General features: G+C 40.3%; 1 pseudogene; it reads left to right on the forward strand.

Moving 5' to 3' along the window:
• The first annotated feature begins 23,776 nt into the window (after positions 1–23,776).
• Positions 23,777–24,796, forward strand: LOC116889709 (annotated as a pseudogene).
• The last annotated feature ends 578 nt before the right edge of the window (positions 24,797–25,374 follow it).

The following is a 25,374-nucleotide window of genomic DNA, read 5'->3' on the forward strand; positions in this document are numbered from 1 at the left end:
AGAGTCCCCCCTCCCCTAATTCACCCTAGCTCTTCCCATCACCTCCAATCCACAGCCTTTCTTGCTCTCTCTCTCTCTCTCTCTCTCTCTCTCTCTCTCTCTCTCTCTCTCTCTCAGAAAAAAGAAAACAAAAAACAAGTATCAAAAACTAAAAGAAGAAAATAATAATAAAATAAGATAAAATAGAAAGCAACCAACCAAATGGCCAAAGAAAAAGCAAAAGATTCACATGAGATACTGGAGAGATGGTTCAGCTGTTAAAGGCTAGACTTACAGCCAACCTCAGCACTCTGTTCTCAGCTTGCTGCACAATGCTGACAATTGAAGCTGATACTTCCCATTTGAAACCCTTTGTCCTTGGCATCAGGGAAGTTGTCCTCTCCTGCCTCTGAAGTTGGTGTCTTCTGTGGTCTATGTCTGGCCCTCTCCTCTTCCATAGCAACATCACTACAAGCCTGGTCTCTGATTTTGTGACAGTTGGTTCTGGTGGAATGGCTGGACATATAAATAACTACAGTCTTCTATTTGGTACTTCAGTGAATTCTAAAGCAATGAGCCTGTCTTTGTTAGGGTTTTACTGCTGGGAACAGACACCATGATCAAGGCAACTCTTATAAGAACATTTAATTGGGGTTGGCTTATAGGTTCAGGGGTTCAGTCCATTATCATCAAAGTGGGAACATGGAGGCATCTAGGCAGGTATGGTGCAGGAGGAACTGAGAGTTCTACTTCTTCTTCTTCTTTTTTTTTTCTTTATTAACTTGAGTATTTCTTATTTACATTTTGATTGTTATTCCCTTTCCCGGTTTCCAGGCCAACATCCCCTAACCACTCCCCTCCCCTTCTATATGGGTGTTCCTCTCCCCATCCTCCCCCCATTACCGCCCTCCCCGCAACAATCACGTTCACTGGGGGTTCAGTCTTAGCAGGACCAAGGGCTTCCCCTTCCACTGGTGCTCTTACTAGGCTATTCATGGCTACCTATGAGGTTGGAGCCCAGGGTCAGTCCATATATAGACTTTGGGTAGTGGCTTACTCCCTGGAAGCTCTGGTTGGTTGGCATTGTTGTTCATAAGGGGTCTCGAGCCCCTTCAAGCTCTTCCAGTCCTTTCTCTGATTCCTTCAATGGTGGTCCTGTTCTCAGTTCAGTGGTTTTCTGCTGGCATTCACCTATGTATTTGCTGTATTCTGGCTATGTCTCTCAGGAGAGATCTACATCCGGTAACTGTTGGCCAGCACTTCTTTGCTTCATCCATCTTGTCTAATTGGGTGGCTGTATATGTATGGGCCACATGTGGGGCAGGCTCTGAATGGGTGTTCCTTCTGTCTCTGTTTTAATCTTTGCCTCCCTATTCCCTGCCAAAGGTATTCTTGTTCCCCTTTTAAAGAAGGAGTGAAGCATTCAAATTTTGATCATCTGTCTTGAGTGTCATGTGTTCTGTGCATCTAGGGTAATTCAAGCATTTGGGCTAATAGACACATATCAATGAGTGCATACCATGTGTGTTTTTCTGTGATTGGGTTACCTCACTCAGGATGATATTTTCCAGTTCCCTCCATTTGCTATGAATTTCATAAAGTCATTGTTTTTGATAGCTGAGTAATATTCCATTGTGTAGATGTACCACATTTTCTGTATCCATTCCTCTGTTGAAGGGCATCTGGGTTCTTTCCAGCTTCTGGCTATTATAAATAAGGCTGCTATGAACATAGTGGAGCACGTGTCTTTTTTATATGTTGGGGCATCTTTTGTGTATATGTCGAAGAGAGGTATAGCTGAATCCTCAGGTAGTTCAATGTCCAATTTTCTGAGGAACCTCCAGACTGATTTCCAGAATGGTTGTACCAGTCTGCAATCCCACCAACAATGGAGGAGTGTTCTTCCTTCTCCACATCCTCGCCAGCATTTGCTGTCACCTGAGTTTTTGATCTTAGTCATTCTCACTGGTGTGAGGTGAAATCTCAGGGTTGTTTTGATTTGCATTTCCCTTATGACTAAAGATGTTGAACATTTCTTTAGGTGTTTCTCAGCCATTCGGCATTCCTCAGCTGTGAATTCTTTGTTTAGCTCTGAACCCCATTTTTTAATAGGGTTATTCGTCTCCCTGCGGTCTAACTTCTTGAATTCTTTGTATATTTTGTATATAAGCCCTCTATCAGTTGTAGGATTGGTAAAGATCTTTTCCCAATCTGTTCTTTTTTCTTTTTTTCTTTCTTTCTTTTTTTTCTTTTTTTGGAGCTGGGGACCGAACTCAGGGCCTTGAGCTTGCTAGGTAAGCGCTCTACCACTGAGCTAAATCCCCAACCCCTTTTCCCAATCTGTTGGTTGCCATTTTGTCCTAACCACAGTGTCCTTTGCCTTACAGAAGCTTTGCAGTTTTATGAGATCCCATTTGTCAATTCTTGATCTTAGAGCATAAGCCATTGGTGTTTTGTTCAGGAAATTTTCTCCAGTGCCCATGTGTTCCAGTTGCTTCCTCACTTTTTCTTCTATTAGTTTGAGTGTATCTGGTTTGATGTGGAGGTCCTTGATCCACTTGGACTTAAGCTTTGTACAGGGTGATAAGCATGGATCAATCTGCATTCTTCTACATGTTGACCTCCAGTTGAACCAGCACCATTTGCTGAAAATGCTATCTTTTTTCCATTGGATGGTTTTGGCTCCTTTGTCAAAAATCAAGTGCCCGTAGGTGTGTGGGTTCATTTCTGGGTCTTCAATTCTATTCCATTGGTCTATCTGTCTATCTCTGTACCAATACCATGCAGTTTTTATCACTATTGTTCTGTAATACTGCTTGAGTTCAGGGATAGTGATTACCCCAGAAGTCCTTTTATTGTTGAGGATAGTTTTAGCTATCCTGGGTTTTTTGTTATTCCAGATGAATTTGCAAATTGTTCTGTCTAACTCTTTGAAGAATTGGATTGGTATTTTGATGGGGATTGCATCAAATCTGTAGATCGCTTTTGGCAAAATGGCCATTTTTACTATATTAATCTTGGCAATCCATAAGCATGGGAGACCTTTCCATCTTCTGAGGTCTTCTTCAATTTCTTTCTTCAGAGGCTTGAAGTTCTTATTGTACAGATCTTTTACTTGCTTGGTTAAAGTCACACTGAGGTCTTTTATATTATTTGGGACTATTATGAAGGGTGTCGTTTCCCTAATTTCTTTCTCGGCTTGTTTCTCTTTTGTGTAGAGGAAGGTTACTGATTTATTTGAGTTAATTTTATACCCAGCCACTTTGCTGAAGTTGTTTATCAGCTTTAGTAGTTCTCTGGTGGAACTTTTGGCATCACTTAAATATACTATCATATCATCTGCAAATAGTGATATTTTGACTTCTTCTTTTCCGATCTGTATCCCCTTGATCTCCTTTTGTTGTCTGATTGCTCTGGCTAGAACTTCAAGAACTATATTGAATAAGTAGGGAGAGAGTGGGCAGCCTTGTCTAGTCCCTGATTTTAGTGGGATTGCTTCAAGTTTTCTCCATTTAGTTTAATGTTAGCAACTGGTTTGCTGTATATGGCTTTCACTATGTTTAGGCATGGACCTTGAATTCCTGTTCTTTCCAGGACTTTTATCATGAAGGGGTGTTGAATTTTGTCAAATGCTTTCTCACCATCTAATGAAATGATCATGTGGTTTTGTTCTTTCAGTTTGTTTATATAATGGATCACATTGATGGTTTTCCGTATATTAAACCATCCCTGCATGCCTGGGATGAAGCCTACTTGATCATGGTGGATGATTGTTTTGATGTGCTCTTTGATTCAGTTTACCAGAATATTATTGAGTATTTTTGCGTCGATATTCATAAGGGAAATTGGTCTAAAGTTCTCTTTCTTTGTTGGGTCTTTGTATGGTTTAGGTATAAGAGTAATTGTGGCTTCATAGAAGGAATTCGGTACCGCTCTATCTGTTTAAATTTTGTGGAATAGTTTGGATAATATTGGTATGAGGTCTTCTATGAAGGTCTGACAGAATTCTGCACTTAACCCATCTGGACCTGGGCTCTTTTTGGTTGGGAGACCTTTAATGACTGCTTCTATTTTGTTAGGAGTTATGGGGTTATTTAACTGGTTTATCTGTTCTTGATTTAACTTCAGTACCTGGTATCTGTCTAGGAAATTGTCCATTTCCTGCAGATTTTCAAGTTTTGTTCAATATAGGCTTTTGTAGTAGGATCTGATGATTTTTTGAATTTCCTCTGAATCTGTAGTTATGTCTCCCTTTTCATTTCTGATTTTGTTAATTTTCTGTGTCCTCTCGTTAGTCTGGCTAAGGTTTTATCTATCTTGTTGATTTTCTCAAAGAACCAACTTTTGGTTCTGTTGTTTCTTTCTATGGTCCTTTTTGTTTCTTCTTGGTTGATTTCAGCTCTGAGTTTGATTATTTCCTGCCTTCTACTCCTCCTGGGTGTATTTGCTTCTTTTTGTTCTAGAGCTTTTAGGTGTGCTGTCAAGCTGCTGACATATGCTCTTTCCTGTTTCTTTCTGCAGGCACTCAGCGCTATGAGTTTTCCTCTTAGCACAGTTTTCATTGTGTCCCATAAGTTTGGGTATGTTGTGCCTTCATTTTCATTAAATTCTAAGAAGTCCTTAATTTCTTTCTTTATTTCTTCCTTGACCAGGTTATCATTGACTACAGCATTGTTCAACTCCAGGTATGTGTGCGTTCTTCCCTTATTGTTATTGAAGACCAGCTTTAGCCCGTGGTGGTCTGATAGCACGCATGGGATTATTTCTATCTTTCTGTATCTGTTGAGGCCTGTTTTATGACCAATTATATGGTCAATTTTGGAGAAAGTACCATGAGGTGCTGAGAAGAATGTATATCCTTTTGCTTTAGGATAGAATGTTCTATAAATATCTGTTAAGTCCATTTGGTTCATGACTTCTCTTAGTCTACGTCTCTGTTTAATTCCTGTTTCCATGCCCTGTCCATTGATGAGAGTGGGGTGTTGAAATCTCCTACTATTATTGTGTGAGGTGCAATGTGTGTTTTGATCTTTAGTAAGGTTTCTTTTATGTATGTAGGTGCCCTTGTATTTGGAGCATAGATATTTAGGATTGAGAGTTCATCTTGGTGGATTTTTCCTTTGACGAATATGAAGTGTCCTTCCTTATCTTTTTTGATGACGTTTAGTTGAAAATTGATTTTATTCGATATTAGAGTGGCTACTCCAGCTTGCTTCTTCCGACCATTTGCTTGGAAAGTTGATTTCCAGCCTTTCACCCTGAGGTAGTGTCTGTCTTTTTCTCTGAGGTGTGTTTCCTGTGGGCAGCAGAATACAGGGTCCTCACTGCGTATCCAGTTTGTTAATCCATGTCTTTTTATTGGAGAGTTGAGACCATTGATGTTGAGATATATTAAGGAATAGTGATTATTGCTTCCTGGTATATTCATATTTGGATGTGAGGTTATGTTTGTGTGCTTTTCTTCTCTTTGTTTTGTTGCCAAGACGATTAGTTTCTTGCTGTTTCTAGGGTGTAGCTTGCCTCCTTATGTGGGGCTTTACCATTTATTATCCTTTGTAGCACTGGATTTGTAGGAAGATATTGTGTAAATTTGGTTTTGTCATGGAATATCTTGGTTTCTCCATCTATGTTAATTGAAAATTTTGCAGGATACAGTAACCTGGGCTGGCATTTGTGTTCTCTTAGGGTCTGTATGACATCTGTCCAGGCTTTCACAGTCTCTGGCAAGAAGTCTGGTGTGATTCTGATAGGTCTGCCTTTATATGTTACTTGACCTTTTTCCCTTACTGCTTTTAATATTTTTTCTTTGTTTTGTGCATTTGGTGTTTTGACTATTATGTGACGGGAGGAGTTTCTTTTCTGGTCCAATCCATTTGGAGTTCTGTAGGCTTCTTGTATGCTTATGGGCATCTCTTTCTTTAGGTTAGGGAAGTTTTCTTCTATGATTTTGTTGAAGATATTTACTGTTCCTTTGAGCTGGGAGTCTTCACTCTCTTCTATACGTATTATCCTTAGGTTTGATCTTCTCATTGATTCCTGGATTTCCTGTATGTTTTGGACCAGTAGCTTTTTCCGTTTTATATTATGTTTGACAGTTGTGTCCATGATTTCTATGGAATCTTCTGCTTCTGAGATTCTCTCTTCTATCTCTTGTATTCTGTTGGTGATGCTTGTATCTACGGCTCCTTGTCCCTTCCTTTGGTTTTCTATATCCAGGGTTGTTTCCCTGTGTTCTTTCTTCATTGCTTCTATTTCCATTTTTTAATTCCTTCAACTGTTTGATTGTGTTTTCCTGGAATTCTTTCAGGGATTTTTGCGATTCCTCTCTATAGGCTTCTACTTGTTTATTTATGTTTTCCTGCGTTTCTCTAAGGGAGTTCTTCATGTCTTTCTTGAAGTCCTCTAGCATCATGATCAAATATGATTTTAAATCTAGATCTTGCTTTTCTGGTGTGTTTGGATATTCAGTTTTTGCTTTGGTGGGAGAATTGGGCTCCGATGATGCCATGTAGAGTTGGTTTCTGTTGCTTGGCTTCCTGCGCTTGCCTCTTGCCATCAGATTATCTCTGGTGTTACTTTGTTCTGCTATTTCTGACAGTGGCTAGACTGTCCTATAGGCCTGTGTGTCAGGGGTGCTGTAGACCTGTTTTCCTGTTTTCTTTCAGCCGGTTATGGGAGCAGAGTGTTCTGCTTTTGGGCGTGTCCTTTTTCTTGTCTACTGGTCTTCAGCTGTTCCTGTGGGCCTGTGTCCTGAGTTCACCAGGCAGGTCGCTTGGAGCAGAAAAGTTGGTCTTACCTGTGGTCCCACGGCTCAAGTTTGCTCTTGGGTGTTGCTTTTGAGCTCTCCGTGAGGGCGGCAACCAGGAGGGCCTGCGGTGCCTTTTGCTGGAGCCCCCGTGCACCGGGGTCCCAGATGGCGTTAGGTGTTTTCCTCTGGAGTTAGAAATGTGGGCAGAGTGTAGTCTCTTCTGGCTTCCCAGGTGTGTCTCAAAGTCATTGTTTTTGATAGCTGAGTAATATTCCATTGTGTAGATGTACCACATTTTGTGTATCCATTCATCTGTTGAAGGTTCTTTCCAGCTTCTTCTTTATTTGATTCATGCTCACAGAATATTGACTTCTGGAAGCTAGGATTAGGGTGTTAAAGCCCACAGGCACAGTGACACACCTATTCCAACAAGGCCACACCTCCTAATAGTGCCACTCCCTGAGCCAACCATATATACAAACCATCACAGAGCCACAGGTACTGAGATAGAGAGCGAGGTAGACGGAATGAATGACATTCATAGGATGTTCTGGGAAAGTAGATGCTTAAGCCAAGTGTGACAAGAAGACCGACAAACGAAGATGGGGATGGTGGTGTGAAGAAGCTGAGAGATGGTGGAGACAAGAACATTGCAGACACAGGGAAATGTGCATGTGCACAGAAGTCCTTGTCAGAGCTTACTGCCCTTCCTTAAATCTCCATGATATGAAGAACAACACTCTGGGTTATCAGCTTGGCATTCCAGGCTCTGGAAAACTTAACTTGTTGAGAGAAGGCATTGTGTATATGCAGTTTCCAGTTTGACAGTATCCACAGTTGCGCTGGGACCTCAGCACACATTTACCAACAGAGTCTTTCCATTTCAGTCTGTTGTTCTTAGGGTCTGCCAGCTGTTAAAGGGACTTGCATCCAGAGTCCAGACTGCACGGCTCAGATGAAGGAACCTGTTTTCTGAGATGAGGAACATTTTGAAAGGCAAATCTTATTGGTGAGCAAAACTGTTGAAGGTGCTTGTTACAATGGTATTTTATAGATTGTGTAGAGAAAACAAAAGCACTGTAGTGTAAAAAGATGGGAATGAGTTCTCCCAGTTTGCTCAAGGCTGCAGCAGACTTCTGACTTTCCTCTTCTTGTTTATGCTTGCATTTTCCCTCTTCTCTCCTAGTGTCCTTTCTAAACACGAGGCAGAAACAGCAGCAGTGGCTGTTCTGGAACTCTCTCTGTAGACCAGGCTGGCCTTGAACTCAGAGATCCACCTGCCTCTGCCTCCAGATTGCTGGGACTAAAGGCCTGTGCCCCCACTGCCTGGCTCTAGTGTCCTTTCTGTAACCAAGTAACAACGCTATGCTACAGATGAGGATGTAAGAGAGGTGGGGCATAAAGGAGAGATGCCCTCACCCAGCAAAGAAACAATAACCTCTCAACCAAATCTACACATGCTTCTTTCCTGGATTTTATTTTATAAAAATAATATTATAATACTCCTAAAGAAAAGATGAAGAAAAGACCTTTGACAAAATCTAACACCCTTGTATGATAAAAGTCCTGGAGAGATTAGGAATACAAGGAATATACCTTAACAAAATAAAAGCACTTTACAACAAGCCTATAGCCAACATTAACTTAAATGGAGAAAAATTCTAAGCAATTCATTTAAAATCAGGAAGAAGACAAGATTTCTCACTCTTTCCATACATATTCAATATAGTATATGAAGTCATGGATATACAAATTAGAAAGGAAGAAGTCAAAGTAACTATTTGATAATGACATGATAGTATCATGTGATCCTAAAAACTCCATATATAAAAGGAAACTCTTACAGCTGATAAATACTTTCAGCAAAATAGATGCATACAAAATTAACTCATGGATATCAGTAGCCTTCCTATATACAAATGACAAACAGAATGAGAAAAAAATCAGAGAAACAACACCTTTCACAACAGCCTCAAATAATATAAAGTATCTTGGGGTAACTTTAACGAACCAAATAAAAGGCTTACATGATAATATTTTAAGTTAGTGAAGTAAGAAACTGAAGAAAATAGAAGATGGAAAGATCTCTCATGCTCACATGTTGGTAGGATTAACATGGTAAAAATGGCCATCATGTCAAAGCAGTCTACAGATTCTATGAGATCCCCATTAAAATTTCAAAGCGATTCTTCACAGATCTTAAAAAGACAATTCTAAACTTCCTATAGAAACAAGCACATGCGTGTGCGCATACACGTGTACACACACACACACACACACACACACACACACACACACACACACACACAGGCACACAACACCTAGGAGAGCTAATAACAGATGTACCAGAGGTATCACCATTCCTCACTTCAGGTTGTATTACAAATCTATAATAACAAAAGCATCATGGTATTGGCACAAAAACAGACACATTGATCAATAGACAAGAATTGAAGATCCATGTATAAATCCACACATCTATGTTTTAGTAAATGTTCTGTTGTGTGATGAGGCAGTATAACCATGTGTGATGGTTTGCATATACTAGGGTGTGGCACCATTAAGAGGTGTGGCCCTGTTGGACTATGCATGTCACTGTGGGCATGGGTTTTAATACCTTCATTTAAGCTGCCTGAAAGTCAGTCTTCTCCCAGCAGCCTTCAGATGAAGATGTGAAGATGTAGAATTCTCAGCTCCTCCTACACCATGCCTGCCTGGATGCTTCCAATGTCTCATCTTGATGGTAATAGATTGAACCTCTCAGACTGTAAATCAACCCTAATTAAATGTTGTCCTTATAAGAGTTGCCTTGATCATAGTGTCTGTTCACAACAGCAAAACACTAAGGCACCACGGTAAGTTTAAAAAGGAAAGCTTTTAATTTGTACTTGCTTACAGTTCAGTGACTTAGTTCACTCTTATAATGGTGAGATGAATGGCAGAGAAGTATCTTTGAGAAAGAGATGGGAGTTTTAATCTAGATTTTCAGATACCAGAAAGAGAGAGAGAGACACTGAGCCTGACTTGAGCATTTGAAACCCCAAAGCAAAGTTCAGTGACACACTTCTTCCAATAAGGCCACACCTTCTTCAAGGAGACCACACCTAATCCCTGTCAAGCAGTGCTCCTCCCAAATGACCTAACATTCAAGTATATGAGCATATGCAGGTCATTCTTATTCAAACCACCACAAATGGGCACCTGAGTTTTTGATAAAGAAGCCAGAAACACACAACTGAAAAACAAAACAAAAACAAAATGAAAAACATAAAGCTATTAACTTCTGAGAATGATTCTTGTCAAACTGGATGGCTGCATGCAGAAGAATCCAAACAGATCCATACTTGTCACCCTGCACAAAACAACTCCAAATCAATCAAATTCCTCAACATAAAAACGAATACACTGAATATGAGAGACAAGACAGTGGAGAATAGCCGTGAGCCCAGGAAGACTGTCTGAACAGAACACCATTAGCATAGGCACTAACATCAACAATTACTAATGGAACCTCATGAAACTGAGAAGATTTTGCATAGCAAAAGGCATATCATTTGGAAAAAGCAACAGCTTACACAATGGGAAAATATTTATACCAACTCCACATCTGATAGAGGGATAATATCTAAAATACACAAAAACCTCGAAAAACTAGACATCAAGAAAACAAATAATAGAATTAAAAAAGGAGTCATGGATGTAAACATAATTCTCAATAGAGAAAACTCAAATGACTGAAAAACGCTTAAAGAAATGTTCAACATCCTTAACCATCAGGGAAATGCAAATCAAAAATGACTCTGAGATTCCATTTTACACCTGTCAGAATGGCTAAGATCAATAATACAAGTGACAGCTCATGCTGGGGAGGATGTGGAGTAAGGGAAACATCCATTGCTGGTGGGAGTGCAAACTCGTGCAGCCACTTTGGAAATTAATATAGTAGTTCCTCAGATAAGTGGGAATAGTTCTACCTCAAGATTAAGCTACACCGCTTTGTTTATATACCACAAGGACACTTATGCAACCATGATCATTGCTGCCTTTTCATAATGGCCAGAAATTGGAAACAACCTAGTTTGTGTCAAGTTGACATAAGTCTAGCCAGCACAGCCACAGCCAGACATTAACAGATAGTGAAAGACCTTGGAAGACTCAGCCCTAAATGGGATGTCTCTAAATCTCACCCCTTAGAGCTATGAAAACTCCATGGAAGAGAAGGCAGAAAGACCCAAAAAGGATGGAGGACATCAGGAAACAAGGCCTCTAAGTCAACTGAGCACAGTTCTTATAAACTCAGGGACTGAAGCAGCATGCACAGGCCCTGCATGAATCGGTACCAGGTTTTCTGCCTATATTGTGACTTCCAGTTTCAAGTTTTTATGAAACTCCTATGTGAAGATAAGTGGGTCTCAGATTATTGTGCCTTCTTTTGGGATCTTTTCCTTCTGTTAAATTGTCTTGTCCAAGTTTGAGGTGTTGTTTTTGTGTTATCTTACATTTTATTTTGTTATATTTTATTATTATCACTTAAAAGCCTGTTGTTTTCTCATGAGAGACAGAAAGGGAGTGGATTCAGAGGGTAGAGGAGGTAGGGGAAAGTGGGGAGGAGTGGAAGAAGAGAAAGTATGAGCAGGATATATTCTGTGAGAAAAGAATTCATATTCAGCAAAAGAAAAGCAACAAAACATTGAAAATAAAAATTGAAAGAAAAAAGGAAAGATGGAGAGAATCTGGTGGTCTTCTTTACTCAGTTCTAAGCAAAACTGTAGATAAACTCCTCTCCCTTTACTAACTTTTGTCTTCTTTGACACTGGCAGCAAGCTACATCAGGCCCTCCCAGTTAAAGATGCTTTGAAAAACTGCTATTTGGAGGCTGGTGAGAATGTTTGGTAGTTAAGAGTATGTACAGCTCAAAATACATATTTTATTGTATAGTTATCAGATAGTATACAAGGAAGCCAAGATATAATATAGATTTTTAAGCCTTTCTTAAGCTGGGATGGATAACTAAATGTTCTGTTTAACTGATATAGTGATGGACTGGGTGTTGAGCATAGCATGTGCTTTGTAAATTGTAGAATGGTAATAATTGTACTCAATTCATATATAAGTGAGAAGGCTTTTTAACTGGACAAAAAGGGGGAAATGTGATTTGCCCTGGAGTTATTTGTATTTTGATGCTAATTCTGCCTCAAGGACAGCTGCTTAGTCTTGTACTCAGGAATCAGGTGACTTCGCCAGAAACTTTTCCCCATTGAATTTGTAAAGTATAGGTGAGGGGCAGGTACAGGATAGAAGGAGGCCTGTCATTGGAGAAGAAGGAAGGATGGGCGGGAGAGAAATTTGAAGGAAGAGGAGGAGACTGGAATGGAAAGAGACAGTAGGAGGGAGAGAGAGAAGCCATGGCAGGACGATAGAGGCTGACGTTAAGATTCCTCTCTGTGTATTTACAGGTTGTTATTAATGTTTCTAAGGCATGGATGGTACTGGGCTTTGTATGTTTAGGTAGGCAATTATATCTTATCAATTGGGTCAAAAAAAAAAAAAAGAGTATATACAGCTGTTCCAGAAGACCTGAGTTTTGTTCCCACACCCACACATGGCAGTCCACTATCATCTGTAACTCTAGGTACATCAGATCAAATGCCTCTGGCCTTTATGGGCATCTGTACTTACAGAAACATACTGATACACAGGCACACACACGCCACAGCCCCACCACCCATGCACACACACAAATGATTCACATGATTGAAAATAATAAAAATACACTAAAAAACCTATTTTTAGACCCTTTTGCCCAGTCTTTTTTGCTGGGATAGTCTGCTAGCTAGTCTGCTCCCCGGAAGAGGCCATATACTGAAGCATACCAGAGGATCCACTGAATTCAGAGCATTTGGTGAAAACCATCCTGAAGTCCCACAGCTGCCACTGGGAGCCCAGTAGACTCAGGGACCCATCAAACTCCAAAACCTCTGGCCACTGAATACCACTTCCCTTCCACCCAGTCCTTTCTGCTAGAACAGATTGCTAGCTAGTCTTCTCCCCAGAAGACACCATATCCTGAGGCATATCGGAAGAACCACTGCACTCAGAGAATTTGATACCACATCCTGAGGAATCCCAGGAGATCTGCTGCACCCAGGGCATCTACACCACATCCGGAAACATCCCAGGAGATCCACTGCAACCTAGGACACCACACATCTCAGGAGTGTCTCTGTACATAGGGCAACTGAGCAGATGACACCACAGTCCGAAGACCTCCTGAGGGCTCTGTGACATGCAGGGCAACTGACCCAACAGACTTTTCAGAATTCCCTGGAGTTCTGCTGCACACAGGGAAACAGAAACCACAGTTCTTACAACCCCCAATACCCGGAGAACAGCTTCACACAGGACAACAGTATGACTACTCTGAAGACCCAACAGTCTGAAGTCCTCTCAGGAGATCTACTGCAGCCAGGGCAACAGATGAGCAGTTGGTCTGCCCCCTCTGAAGACCCTCAAGTTGGAAGACCCCACAGGAGGTCTGCTATAGCCAGGGCCACAGGCCTACCAGGAGACCTGAAGCAACCCAGGGACAAAAGAGCCAGACTCTAGACAGAGTCACCCAGACTAGAAAATATCAGGAATAACCAGATGGTGAGAGGCAAGCACAAGACTATAAGTAACAGAAGCCAATATACATGGGCATCATCAGAACACAATTCTCCCACCACAGCAAGCCCTGAATACACCAGAACACCTAAAAATCAGGAAGATGCCCAAAATCCTATCTCATGAAGATGATAGAGTCCTTTAAGGAGGATATAAACACAAGTAAACAGGTAGAAGCCCTTAAAGAAGAACAAATAAATCCCTTAAAGAAATACAGGAAAACATAATTAAACAGATCAAGGAACTGTATAAAGTGGTCCAAGACTTAAAAGTGGAAGTAGGAATGATAAAGAAAACAAAAATGGAGGCAAACCTGGAGTGGGAAAACCTAGGAAAGGGGTCAGGAAGTACAGATGTAAGTATCACCAACAGAATACAAGAGATAGAGGAGAGAATCTCAGGTGTAGAAGATATATATGGTAGAAGAGATTGACACAACAATCAAAGAAAATAAAAAACATAAAAAAACTCCTGACTCAAAACATCCAAGAAATTCAGGACACAATGAAAAGAACAAATCTAAGATTAATTGGGATAGAGAAGAATGAAGATTCCCAGCTCAAAGGACCTGAAAACATCTTCAACAAAATCATAGAAGAAAACTTCCCTGATCTAAAGAAAAAGATGGCCAACAAGAAGCCTACAGAACACCAAATAAATGGGACCAGAAAAGAAAATACCCTTGTCACATAGTAATCAAAACATTCAAAGAAAGAATATTAAAAGCTGCAAGGGAAAAGGGCCAAGTAACATACAAAGGCAGACATATTTGAACTACATCAAACTTCTCAACACAGACTATGAAAGCCAGAAGATCCTGGTGAGGGGTCATGCAGATTCTAAGAGAACACAAATGCCAGCCCTGGCTACTATACCCAGCAAAACTCTTGATTAACATAGAGGGAGAAACCAAAATATTCCAGGACAAAACCAAATTCAAACAGTATCTACCAATGAAGATAGAGGATCCTAGAAGGAAAACTCCAACACGAGGAAGGTACTTATACAAAAGAAAGGACAAGATATTAAGCATCTCATAAAAAAGCCAAAAGGAGAGACCCACAAGCACATAAAGCCACCTACAATATATAATAAATTTAATTATATCTCTCAATATTAATGGACTCAACTCACTTATAAAAAAAATAAGCTAACAGACTGGATATGCAAACAAGATCCAGCATTTTGCTGCATAAAAAACAAACAAACAAACAAACCATACCTCAATAACAAAGTCAGACACTATCTTAGAGTGAAAGGATGGAGAAAGGTCTTCCAAGCAAATGGTCCCGAGAAACAATCTGGAGCTGCCATCCTAATATCCGATAAAATAGACATTCAACTGAAAGTTATCAAGCATGATAAGGAAGGACACTTACTTTTCATCAAAGGAAACATCCAACAAGATGAAGTCTCAATTTTGAACATCTATACCCCAAATGCAAGGGCACCCTATTCATAAAATAAACTTTATTTAGTAAAGCTCAAAATACACATTGAACCCCACCCAATAATAGTGGGAGACTGCAACACCCCACTCTCACCAGTGGACAGATTATTGAAACAGAAATTCAACAGAGACACAGAGAAAGTAATAGAGATTATGAACCAAATGAATATAACAGATATCTACAGAATATTTCATCCTAAAACCAAAAAAATACAACTTTTTCTTAGCACTTTGTTGTGCCTTCTTCAAAATTGACCATATAATTGGTAACAAAGCAATCTTCACCTGATACAAGGAGATTGAAATAATCCCAAGTACCCTATCAGAGCATCATGGCTTAAGGGTGGTCTTCAATAGCAGCAAAAACAACAGAAAGCCCACATACACATTGAAGCTGAACAACTCTCTAATCAATAATAATTTGGTCAGGGAAGAAATAAAGAAATTAAAGACCTCCAGAAATTTAATGAAAATGTTGACACATCATACCCAAATTTATAGGACACAATAAAAGCAGTGCTAAGATGAAAATTCATAGCACTAAGTGCCCTGGTAAAAACACTGGAGAGAACTTACACTAGCAACCTAACAGCACACTTGAGAGCTCTAGCACAAAAAGAAGCAAATTCACCCAAGAGGAGTAGAAGGCAGGAAATAGTCAAACTCAGGGCTGAAATCAACCAAATAGAAACAAAGGAACAGTACAAAGAGTCAGCAAAACCCAAAGCTGGTTCTTTGATAGAATCAACAAGATAGATAAATTCTTAGCCAAACTAACTAAATGGCCCAGAGGCAGTATTCAAATTCAAAAAATCAGAAATGAAAAGGGAGACAAAACAACAAAAATGGAGGAAATTCAGAAAACCATCATATCCTACTACAAAAGCCTATACTTGAAAACAAAAACAAACACAAACAGAAAAACAAACAAAACTGGAAAATCTAGAGGAAATAGATGGTTTTCTAGATAGATACCACATACAAAAGTTAAATCAAAAGCAGGTAAACTAAACAGGCCCATATCCCATAAGGAAATAGAAGAAGTCATTAAAAACCTCCCAACCAAAAAAAGGCCCAAGGCCAGATGGATTTAGTTCAAAATTCTACCAGACCTTCAAGGAAGACCTGATACCAATATTCCTTAAACTATTCCATAAAATAGAAACAGAAGAAACATTACATAATTCATTCTCTGAAGCCACAATTACTCTGATACCTAGACCACACAAAGGCACAACCAAGAAAGAGAACTTTAGAACAATCTGGTTATGAATATCGATGCAAAAATACTCAATAAAATTCTTGCAAGCCAAATCCAAGAATACATCCAAACCATCATTCATCATAATCAAGTAGGCTTCATCCTAGGGGTGCAATGTTGGTTCAATATCCAAAAATCCATTAAGTAACCCACCATATAAAAAAAACTCAAAAAAATCAAATGATCATCCAGTTCGATGAAGTAAAAGCATTTGACAAAATACAACACCCCTTTATGTTTAAGGTATTGGAGATATCAGGACTTCAAGGCCCATATCTAACCATAATAAAAGCAATTTACTGCAAACCAACAGTCAATATCAAATTAAATGGAGAGATAATTGAAGCAATCCCACTAAAATCTGGGAGAAGGCAAGGATGCCCATTCTCCCCATATCTATTCAATATAGTATTGAAGTACTAGCTAGAACAATAAGACAACAAAAAGAGATCAAGAGGATACAAATTGTCAAAGAAGAATTAAAGCTATCACTACTTGCAGAGGATATGATAGTACACATAAGTGACCCCAAAAATTCTACCAGAGAACTTCTCCAGCTGACAAACAACTTTAGAAAAGTGGCTAGATATAAAATTAACTCAAATAAATCAGTAGCCTTCCTTTATACAAATGATAAACAGGCTGAGAAAGAAACAAATCCCTTTACAGCAAGCACAGATAATATAAAATATCCTGGGATAACTCTAAACAAACAAGTGAAAAATCTTTATGATAAGAACTTCAAGTCTCTCAAGAAAGAAATTGAAGATCTCAGAAAATGGAGATCTCCCATGCTCTTTGATTGGCAGAATTAACATAGTAAAAATGGCCATCCTACTGAAAGCAATCTACAAATTCAATGCAAATCCCCATCAAAATCTCAACACAATTCTTCAAAGACATAGTAAGAGCAATTCTCAAATTCTTTTGTAAAGGCAAAAAGCCCAGAATATTTAAAACAATTCTTCACCATTAAAGAATGGTTGAATTAATCACCATCCCTGACCTCAAACTCTACTACAGAGCAATAATGATTAAAAACTGCATGGTATTGGTACAGAGACAGACAGGTTGATCAGTGGAATAGAATTGAAGATCCAGAAATAAAACCATATGCTTACCCACACTTGATCTTTGACAAAGAAGCCAAAAATATACAATGGAAAAAAGAAAGCATCTTCAATAAATGGTGCTGGTCTAACTGGCTGTCTGGATGTAAAAAAAAATGAAAATGGAAGCATATTTGTCACCACGCACAAAGCTCAAGTCCAAGTGGATCAAGGACCTCAACACAAAACCAGATACACTCCATCTAGTAGAAGAGAAAGTGGGAAAGAGCCTTGAACTCATTGGCACAGGCAGAAATTTCTTAAACAGAACTCCAATGGCTCAGGCTCTAAGATCAAGAATTGATAAATGCTTGATCTTCATAAAGTTGGAAATCTTCTGTAAGGCAAAAGATATAGTATATAAGACAAATTGGCATCCTACAGATTAGGAAAGGATCTTCACTCACCCCACATCCAATGGAGGGCTTATATCCAAAGTATATACAGAACTCAAGAAACTTACCACAAAAACAAACAAACAAAAACAAAAAAACCCAAACAACCCAATCAAAAAATGGGGTATAGAACCGAGAATAGCAATAGAGGAGTCTCAAATGGCTGAGAAGCACCTAATGAAATGTTCAAAGTCCTTAGTGATTAGAGAAATGACCCTGTGATTTCACCTTATACAAATCAGAATGGCTAAGATCAAAACCTCAGGTGACAACACATGTTGGTGAGGATATGGAAAAAAGAGGAACACTCCTCCATTGCTGGTGGGATTAAAGTGGTACAACCACTCTGGAAATCAATCTGGAGTTTCCTCAGCAAATTGGATATAGCTCTACCTGAAGACCCAGCAGTACCACTCTTGGGAATATGCCCAAAAGATGCCTCAACATGCCACAGGGGCATGTGATCCACTATATTCATAGAGAGGCCTTGTTTGTTATAGCCAGAAGCTGGAAACAACACAGATGTCACATGACAGACGAATGGACACAGAAAATGTGGTTCATTTACACAATGGAGTACTACTCAGCTATAAAGAACGAGAACATCCTGAGTTTTGCATGCAAATAGATGGAACTAGAAAATGTCATAGCAAGTGAGGTAACTCAGACCCAAAAAAGCACGTATGGTATGCACTCACTAATAAGTGGACATCAGTCAAAAAAAAAGTACAGACTACCCAAGATGCAGTCCACAGAACTCAAAAAGTTCAACAAAATGAAGGGCCCATGTGAGGATGCCTTAGTCCCATTTGGGAGGGAGAAGAAAGCAATCACCAGTGGAAAGGGAGGGAGGGACCTTGGAGGGAAACAGGACAATGTGGGGAAAGAGTGGAACAAGATCTGATATTGGGTGAGGGGAAAGGACTGAAGGTCCGAGGGCCAGCAGAAAGGATTGAAACGGGCAAACAGGTAATCTTGGGAGGTAGGAAGTTGGGAGAACCCTCCAGAATGTACCACAGACCTGGGAGTTGAGAGACTCTCAGGACTCAAAGCAGGGGGCTAGATGAAATGCTCCACAGTGAGGAGAGGGAACTTGTAGAGTCCATCACCAGCAGAAAGATAGAGCATCAAGTGAGGGATGGGGTTGCAATCCCACAGCCAAAGCTCTGACCCATAATTGTTCCTGTGTGAAAGAACTTCAGGGTCAAAAATGGAAAGGAGGCCCAGTGACAGTTTTAAAGTGGGATCCAGCTCAAGGGGAGGCCCTAAGACCTGGCACCATTACTGAAACTATGGAGCGTTCACAAAAAGGGATCTATCATGACTGCCCTCCCAAAGACCCAACAAGCAGCTGAAAGAGTCAGATGCAGATATGTGCACACAACCAATGAACAGAAGCTGCTGACCCCTGTGATTGAATTTGGGAAAATCTGGAGGAAGCTGAGGAGGGCAGGGCACCCTGTAAGAGGACCAGCAGTCTCAATTAACTTGGATCCCCAAGATCTCTTAGACACTGGATCACAAATCAGGGAGCATACACCAACTGATATGAGGCCCCCAACACATATACAGCAGAGGACTACCTGGTCTGGGCTCAGTCGGAAAAGATGCACTTAACCGTCAAGAGAGTGGAGTCCCCACGGTGTTTAGAGGTCTGGTGGAATGATGGGATGGGAACATCATCATGGAGATGGGGGGTTGTGGGGGGAAGAGGTATGGAATGTGGAACAGTTGGAGGGTGGACAGGGAGGGAGATAAAACCTGAAGTGTAAAAATAAATAAACAAATAAGTAAATAAAAACTACTTCTAGTAATGGAAGAAATGTATATGACTGAATATTTTAATGAAAGGAAAAATGTGAGACAGACAGAAGAGGAGGTAGAAATGGCAAACATTTTGTTAGAATCAACAGATCCAGTATCAAAGCAAACAAGTAGAGTAGTCTCCTACTCCTCTGCACAGGAGAGTGAGAGGCGATGAGGAGCTAGGGCCAGGAACGATGCAAGAGTAAGGAAGAGTCCAATGGATACAAAGCTGGCGAAAGAAACCAGGTAGAGAGGAAACTGCACTTGCAATAAGGGTTTTTTCCTTTCACTGAAAGGAGATTTCTTTTTCTCACATGACATATTCTGATTTCTGTTTCCCCTCTCTCTACTCCTCCCAGCTCCTCCCCACTTCCCTTTCAGGCCAGATCTACTGCATTTCTGCATCTTATTAGAAAATAAATAGACCTTTGATGGATATAATAAGTCAGAACACAACTATCACATCCATCAGAATTGGACAAAACAATCAAAATAGAAAGAGCCCAAGAGAAGGTTCAAGAAACAGAGACTCACTTATTTTAACACCCAGAAATCTCATAAAACATTAAACTGGAATATATATATTTCTTTATCCAATTATACATATATATATTTACATATATATAGCTAATGCATGTCTATACATACATACATATATACATACATAGGACCTGTAGGATAAAGCAAGAGAAGAAAAAATACACTAACAAATAAAATCAAGATAAATTAGATACATTTTAAAACAGAAGACAAGAAAGTCCCTGACACAATATTGTTAGAGAAGGAACCGCCAAAGGTGCCATTGAGTTCATTTTCTGCTGGCCATCCTCTCTGGGCACACGGTCCACACTTAAGAGTAGTTTGTTTCCCTAGTGAGGCTCTTTTGGACAAAACAGATTTTTACTTTGCAAGTGGTTACCAATTGGCGATAGATAGTTTCCGGGTTAGGGCTCATGTGTCCACCTCTCCTTTCGCTCTAGGCTCCCAATTGGTAGAGACGGGTGTACAACCTGTGCATGTTGCCTCAGTCTCTGAGTTCTTATGTGCAGCCATCATATCGTTTAGAGGGCCTTTAACAAGGATTGTTTTCAATACTGTAGCTGGTGACATGACAGTGCACTCAGTCACTTAGAAGGCTCAGGCAAGAATGATAACAGCAAATGTCAGGATCGGGGGTGACTCCAGCAAGCCTCTCCATCCTCATTCTGGAACAAAGAAATAGATAAAGGCGCGCATGAAGTAGCAAGTAAAGCAAGAAAGTTCCTTCAGAGAGCATATGCTTCCAAGGAGAGAGCAGGCCAGAGCGAATGGCAGCAGGGGTCGTACTGCGCTGAAGTGGAGATGGTTGGGATTTTATGTTACTCTAGTGGTTTTGGTTTGGTTTGTTTGTTTGGCTTATATGTACAGCTTGGGCTTTTCTGAGCACGTTCTCTCTGTTATGTGTGCAATCTTATGGATCGTGAGTGTCATTAGGATCTTAAATTTCTACCCAGGGATGTGTTTGGTGTTGAGGCAGGTGTTACTCAGCTACTCTGGCTTGCCAGGGACTTGCACTAGAGGCACAAACCAATCATAGGCGTCCCAGAGTGGGGGCTGCTTTCAGTCCTCCTCTTTGCCACAGTTGTTGGTATGCTTGGTTTTAAAGGCTTAGTTCAAGGTTTTCCAGACCAGGATCAACTTAATGCCCCTGGCTTAGAAGGATCCCAGTTTTGAGGCCAGCAATAGCCAAAGGAATGAGTGTACATAAGGATTGCAGGATCTGGGCCTCCTTGTTCTACTGACTGTGAATAATCCAACAAAATAAACGTAGGGTCACATTTGAAAGCAAAATTTAAAAGTGTGACACAGCTTGTAGAAAACTTGGTCTCATGATGTTGACATAAAAACTGCTCTTAGGAGGATGCACTTAACAACCTTATGGCTCCAAGCTGAGAACACGTTAATGGAGCCACACGATGACTTCAGATAATGTATTGATCTCATTTGCCCACGGGCCAAATATTTCTAACAACAGTGGAGAAGAAATCTACCAAATCTTCCTGCTCAGAAACAAAAGAAAACCCTTGTCCTATCCATTTGCTTGTGAGGTTTTGCAGGGGTTCCTGAGGATGAAACAGGATCCTGGACTCTAGGGAAGCAGGCGACCACTGAGAACAACCCTCAGCTCTCTCTGTGGTCTTACGGAGAGACGTTTACGACTTTGAAATGGACAACAGTGATCATTAGACTTCCTCTCAGTAAAATGCTGGAATATGAGGGATTGCTGAACTTTATAACAACATGAAATTTTGTCTCTAAATAGATAAAATTTCAATCCTATGAAAACAGACAGTGAACGTGATTTTTGTCTCTTTAGTATTTGTTCATTTATGTGTATGAGTGTTTTATCTGTATGCATGCCTATACAGCATGTGTGTACCTCTGCTAGTGGAAGCTAAAAGAGGCATCAGATCCCCTGGGGCTGTTCCAGATGGTTGTGAGCCACCATATTGGTGCTAGGAGACAAACTCTGGCCCGCTGGAGCAGCAAGTGCTTAGAACCGTCGAGCATCTCTCCAGTCCCTCTCTTATTTTTATAGAAATCTAAGTAACTTCTAATTGGTAGAAAAATAACTTTCTCCCTGCCTTATGAAGAATGCCATTTTTACCATTTGTAAAATAATTCCACTGACTCTTTAATCAGACATGTTTGTAGTTCCTTGATTCGTCCTTCAAACTGGCAATATTATTTTTCCCAGATGACTCATTTAATTAATAGTTACATAAAATTTTTGCTACCTGTTCATTTTATGCCTGTATGATAGCCTTTATTTTGAATAATTACATGGCAAGACTCACTGAGATGGGCCAACTCTAATAGTTAGATAAATGTCATCACTAGAACATATGTTCCCACAGGCACTACCCCCACCCCCGGCACCCAGGCAAGCCTTTTCTTAATTTACAAGTTGGATCTAAAGGAGCATAGAGATTTTACCTACCAGTTGAGGCTTCTAATTAAAATTTCTCTCTACACTAATTTTCTCTTGTATAATGTTTTTATCTTTGCTGCTTAACTAAATTTGGTCTGAGAAAGCATCTGTACTTTGAGAGTTTACTGTATGCACTGCAACTCCACTGCTTATTGACCCAATGAAAGCCAAAGGAGGCTTATAGTGCATAACAGAGTCTATGCCCCACAGTGGCTGAGATTCTGCCTATAATGGGGACCCAAATGATCAAACCATCTTCAAATAAGATATACATGCATCACACAGTATCCAACCCAGCTTCTGTGCCTGACTTATAGGGCATGTACTCCGTGGAAGATACTTTCAGAATCCTTTCTGGTGTTGAGGGATGCTTGAATTGAAAATCTCCTTGTGTTCATTTAAACTTTTAATTAATTTAAAGATTTTCTTCGAATAGTATGCACCCAATAATGTTATCCACTTAGAGTGACTTTAACTTCTGATCCCTCATTTGATGTTCTGTCCATGACTGTGCTGCGTGGAGACTGTTCTTGCCAGTGACAGAAGGCCGTTGTCTCTGTTTATTTGGCCATTCAAGTTCAAATCACTTCAGGTCCTACCAGCAAGGAACAGCATTTTGATATGAGCACTACTTAATATCTTGTTTGAAACTACACCATTCACATGTATTGAAGAGTATGCATCTATAATCTAGAGAGGACCACAAATTTCATTGTGTGAGCGTGTAGTACATTTTTCTGCCAACACCCAGAAAGACTAATAGGTGATATTTAACGTACTCCTTTCAAAGAAATATTATCTTAAGAGAGAAATAAGCATATTGAGTATCTCTAAAGTTTCAAAAACTTGAACCAAATAATGCTTTTTACAATTTTTAAGAGTTCATTTACAGAAAACCAAATTTGAAAGGATCTTATTAATTTTTTTTGGACACAGGGTCTCCTTATATAGCCCTGACTGTCCTTAACTCATGGTGGCCTTGAACTAACCGAAATCTATCTCTTTGATGTGTGCTCAGCACCAAACTTACAAGTATTTTAACAATCCAGTTCATATTATTAAAGTAAATCATTTTGTAAACAAAACTTTGTTGATAATTTTAGCATGATAAAAATCAAAGATCAATGTTTAAAATTACATTAGAACATATTAAATTTTATTTGAGCATACTTTACATTATACAGTTGCACTGATTAAGTTTGAAAATGTAATTATATGTATAACTAAAAATCATTATTCTGACAAACACTATATTTTGACAGGAATCATTATATAATGCATTAGCCTGAAGACAATTTCTAAAATCTCTTAAGGAGTTCAAAAGATGAAAAGTGGCTCTCAGCTCTTCCCTGTTCCAGAGACAGCCACATCTTCTTGTGCAGTGCCATCCTCGTCTCATAGACAAGATGGTGAAGGTCAGTGTGAACGGATTTGGCTGTATTGGGCGCCTGGTTACCAGGGCTGCCTTCTGCTCTGCATCTGGCAAAGTGGACATTGTTGCCATCAATGATCCCTTCATTGACCTCAACTACATGGTCTACATGTTCCAGTATGACTCTACCCATGGCAAGTTCAACGGCACAGTCAAGGCTGAGAATGGGAAGCTTGTCGTCAACGAGAAGCCCATCACCATCTTCCAGGAGCGAGATCCCGCTAACATCAAATGGGGTGATGCTGGTGCTGAATATGTCATGGAGTCTACTGGCATCTTCACCACCATGGAGAAGGCTGGGTCTCACTTGAAGGGTGGGGCCAAAAGGATCATCATCTCCTCCCCTTCAGCCGATGCCCCCATGTTTGTGATGGATGTGAACCACGGGAAATAAAACAACTCCCTCAAGATTATCAGCAATGCATCCTGCACCACCAACTGCTTAGCCCCCCTGGCCAAGGTCATCTATGACAACTGTGGTATCGTGGAAGGGCTTGTGACCACAGTACATGCCATTACTGCCACTCAGAAGACTGTGGATGGCCCCTCTGGAAAGCTGTGGTGTGATGGCCGTGGGGCAGCCCAGAACATCATTCCTGCATCTATTGGTGCTGCCAAGGCTGTGGGCAAGGTCATCCCAGAGCTGAATAGGAAGCTCACTAGCATGGCCTTCCGTGTTCCTACCCCCAATGTATCCATTGTGGATCTGACATGCCGCCTGGAGAAACCTGCCAAGTATGATGACATCAAGAAGGTGGTGAAGCAGGCATTTGAGGGCCCACTAAAGGGCATCCTGTGCTAGACTGAGGACCAGGTTGTCTCCTGCAACTTCAACAGCAACTCCCACTCTTCTACCTTTGATGCTGGGGCTGGCATTGCTCTCAATGACAACTTTGTAAAGCTCATTTCCTAGTATGTCAATGAATATGGCTACAGCAACAGGATGGTGGACCTCATGGCCTACATGGCCTCCAAGGAGTAAGAAACCCTGGCTTACCCATCGCAGCCCAGCGAGGATACTGAGAGCAAGAGAGAGGCCCTCAATTGCTGAGGAATCCCCATCCCAACTCAACCCCCAACACTGAGCATCTCCCTCACAATTCCATCCCAGATTTCCATAATAACAGGAGGGGTCTGGGGAGCCCTCCCTTCTCTCTTGAAAACCATCAATAAAGTTTGCTGCACACAAAGAAGATGAAAAGCTCAATTAGAAATGGACAAAAATATGAATGAGAATTTCTGCAAAGACAGTATAAAAATATGTCAACCAAAACAGTCATGAGAGAATGACAAACAGACCCACAATACCATTCCACATGCACAGTGATGGTGCCTACAATAAGATATCATTCCACAGGTATAGTGATGGGTACAGCAAGGGATAGAAAATAGTGCTGAAAGAATGTGAAACAATTCCCCCAGATGGTAGTGCCATGCTCATGAAATAATAGAGCTGTAAAAGAAAATGGCTCTATTAGAAAGATGACATATCTAGAAACCCCGTGTTTAGTTCTGCCAAGAGTACTGAAAGTGTTTGATCACCTCAGCACTTACATTCTA

The sequence above is a fragment of the Rattus rattus genome, chromosome 1 (genome assembly GCF_011064425.1).
Source record: "Rattus rattus isolate New Zealand chromosome 1, Rrattus_CSIRO_v1, whole genome shotgun sequence".
Classification (NCBI taxonomy): domain Eukaryota; kingdom Metazoa; phylum Chordata; class Mammalia; order Rodentia; family Muridae; genus Rattus; species Rattus rattus.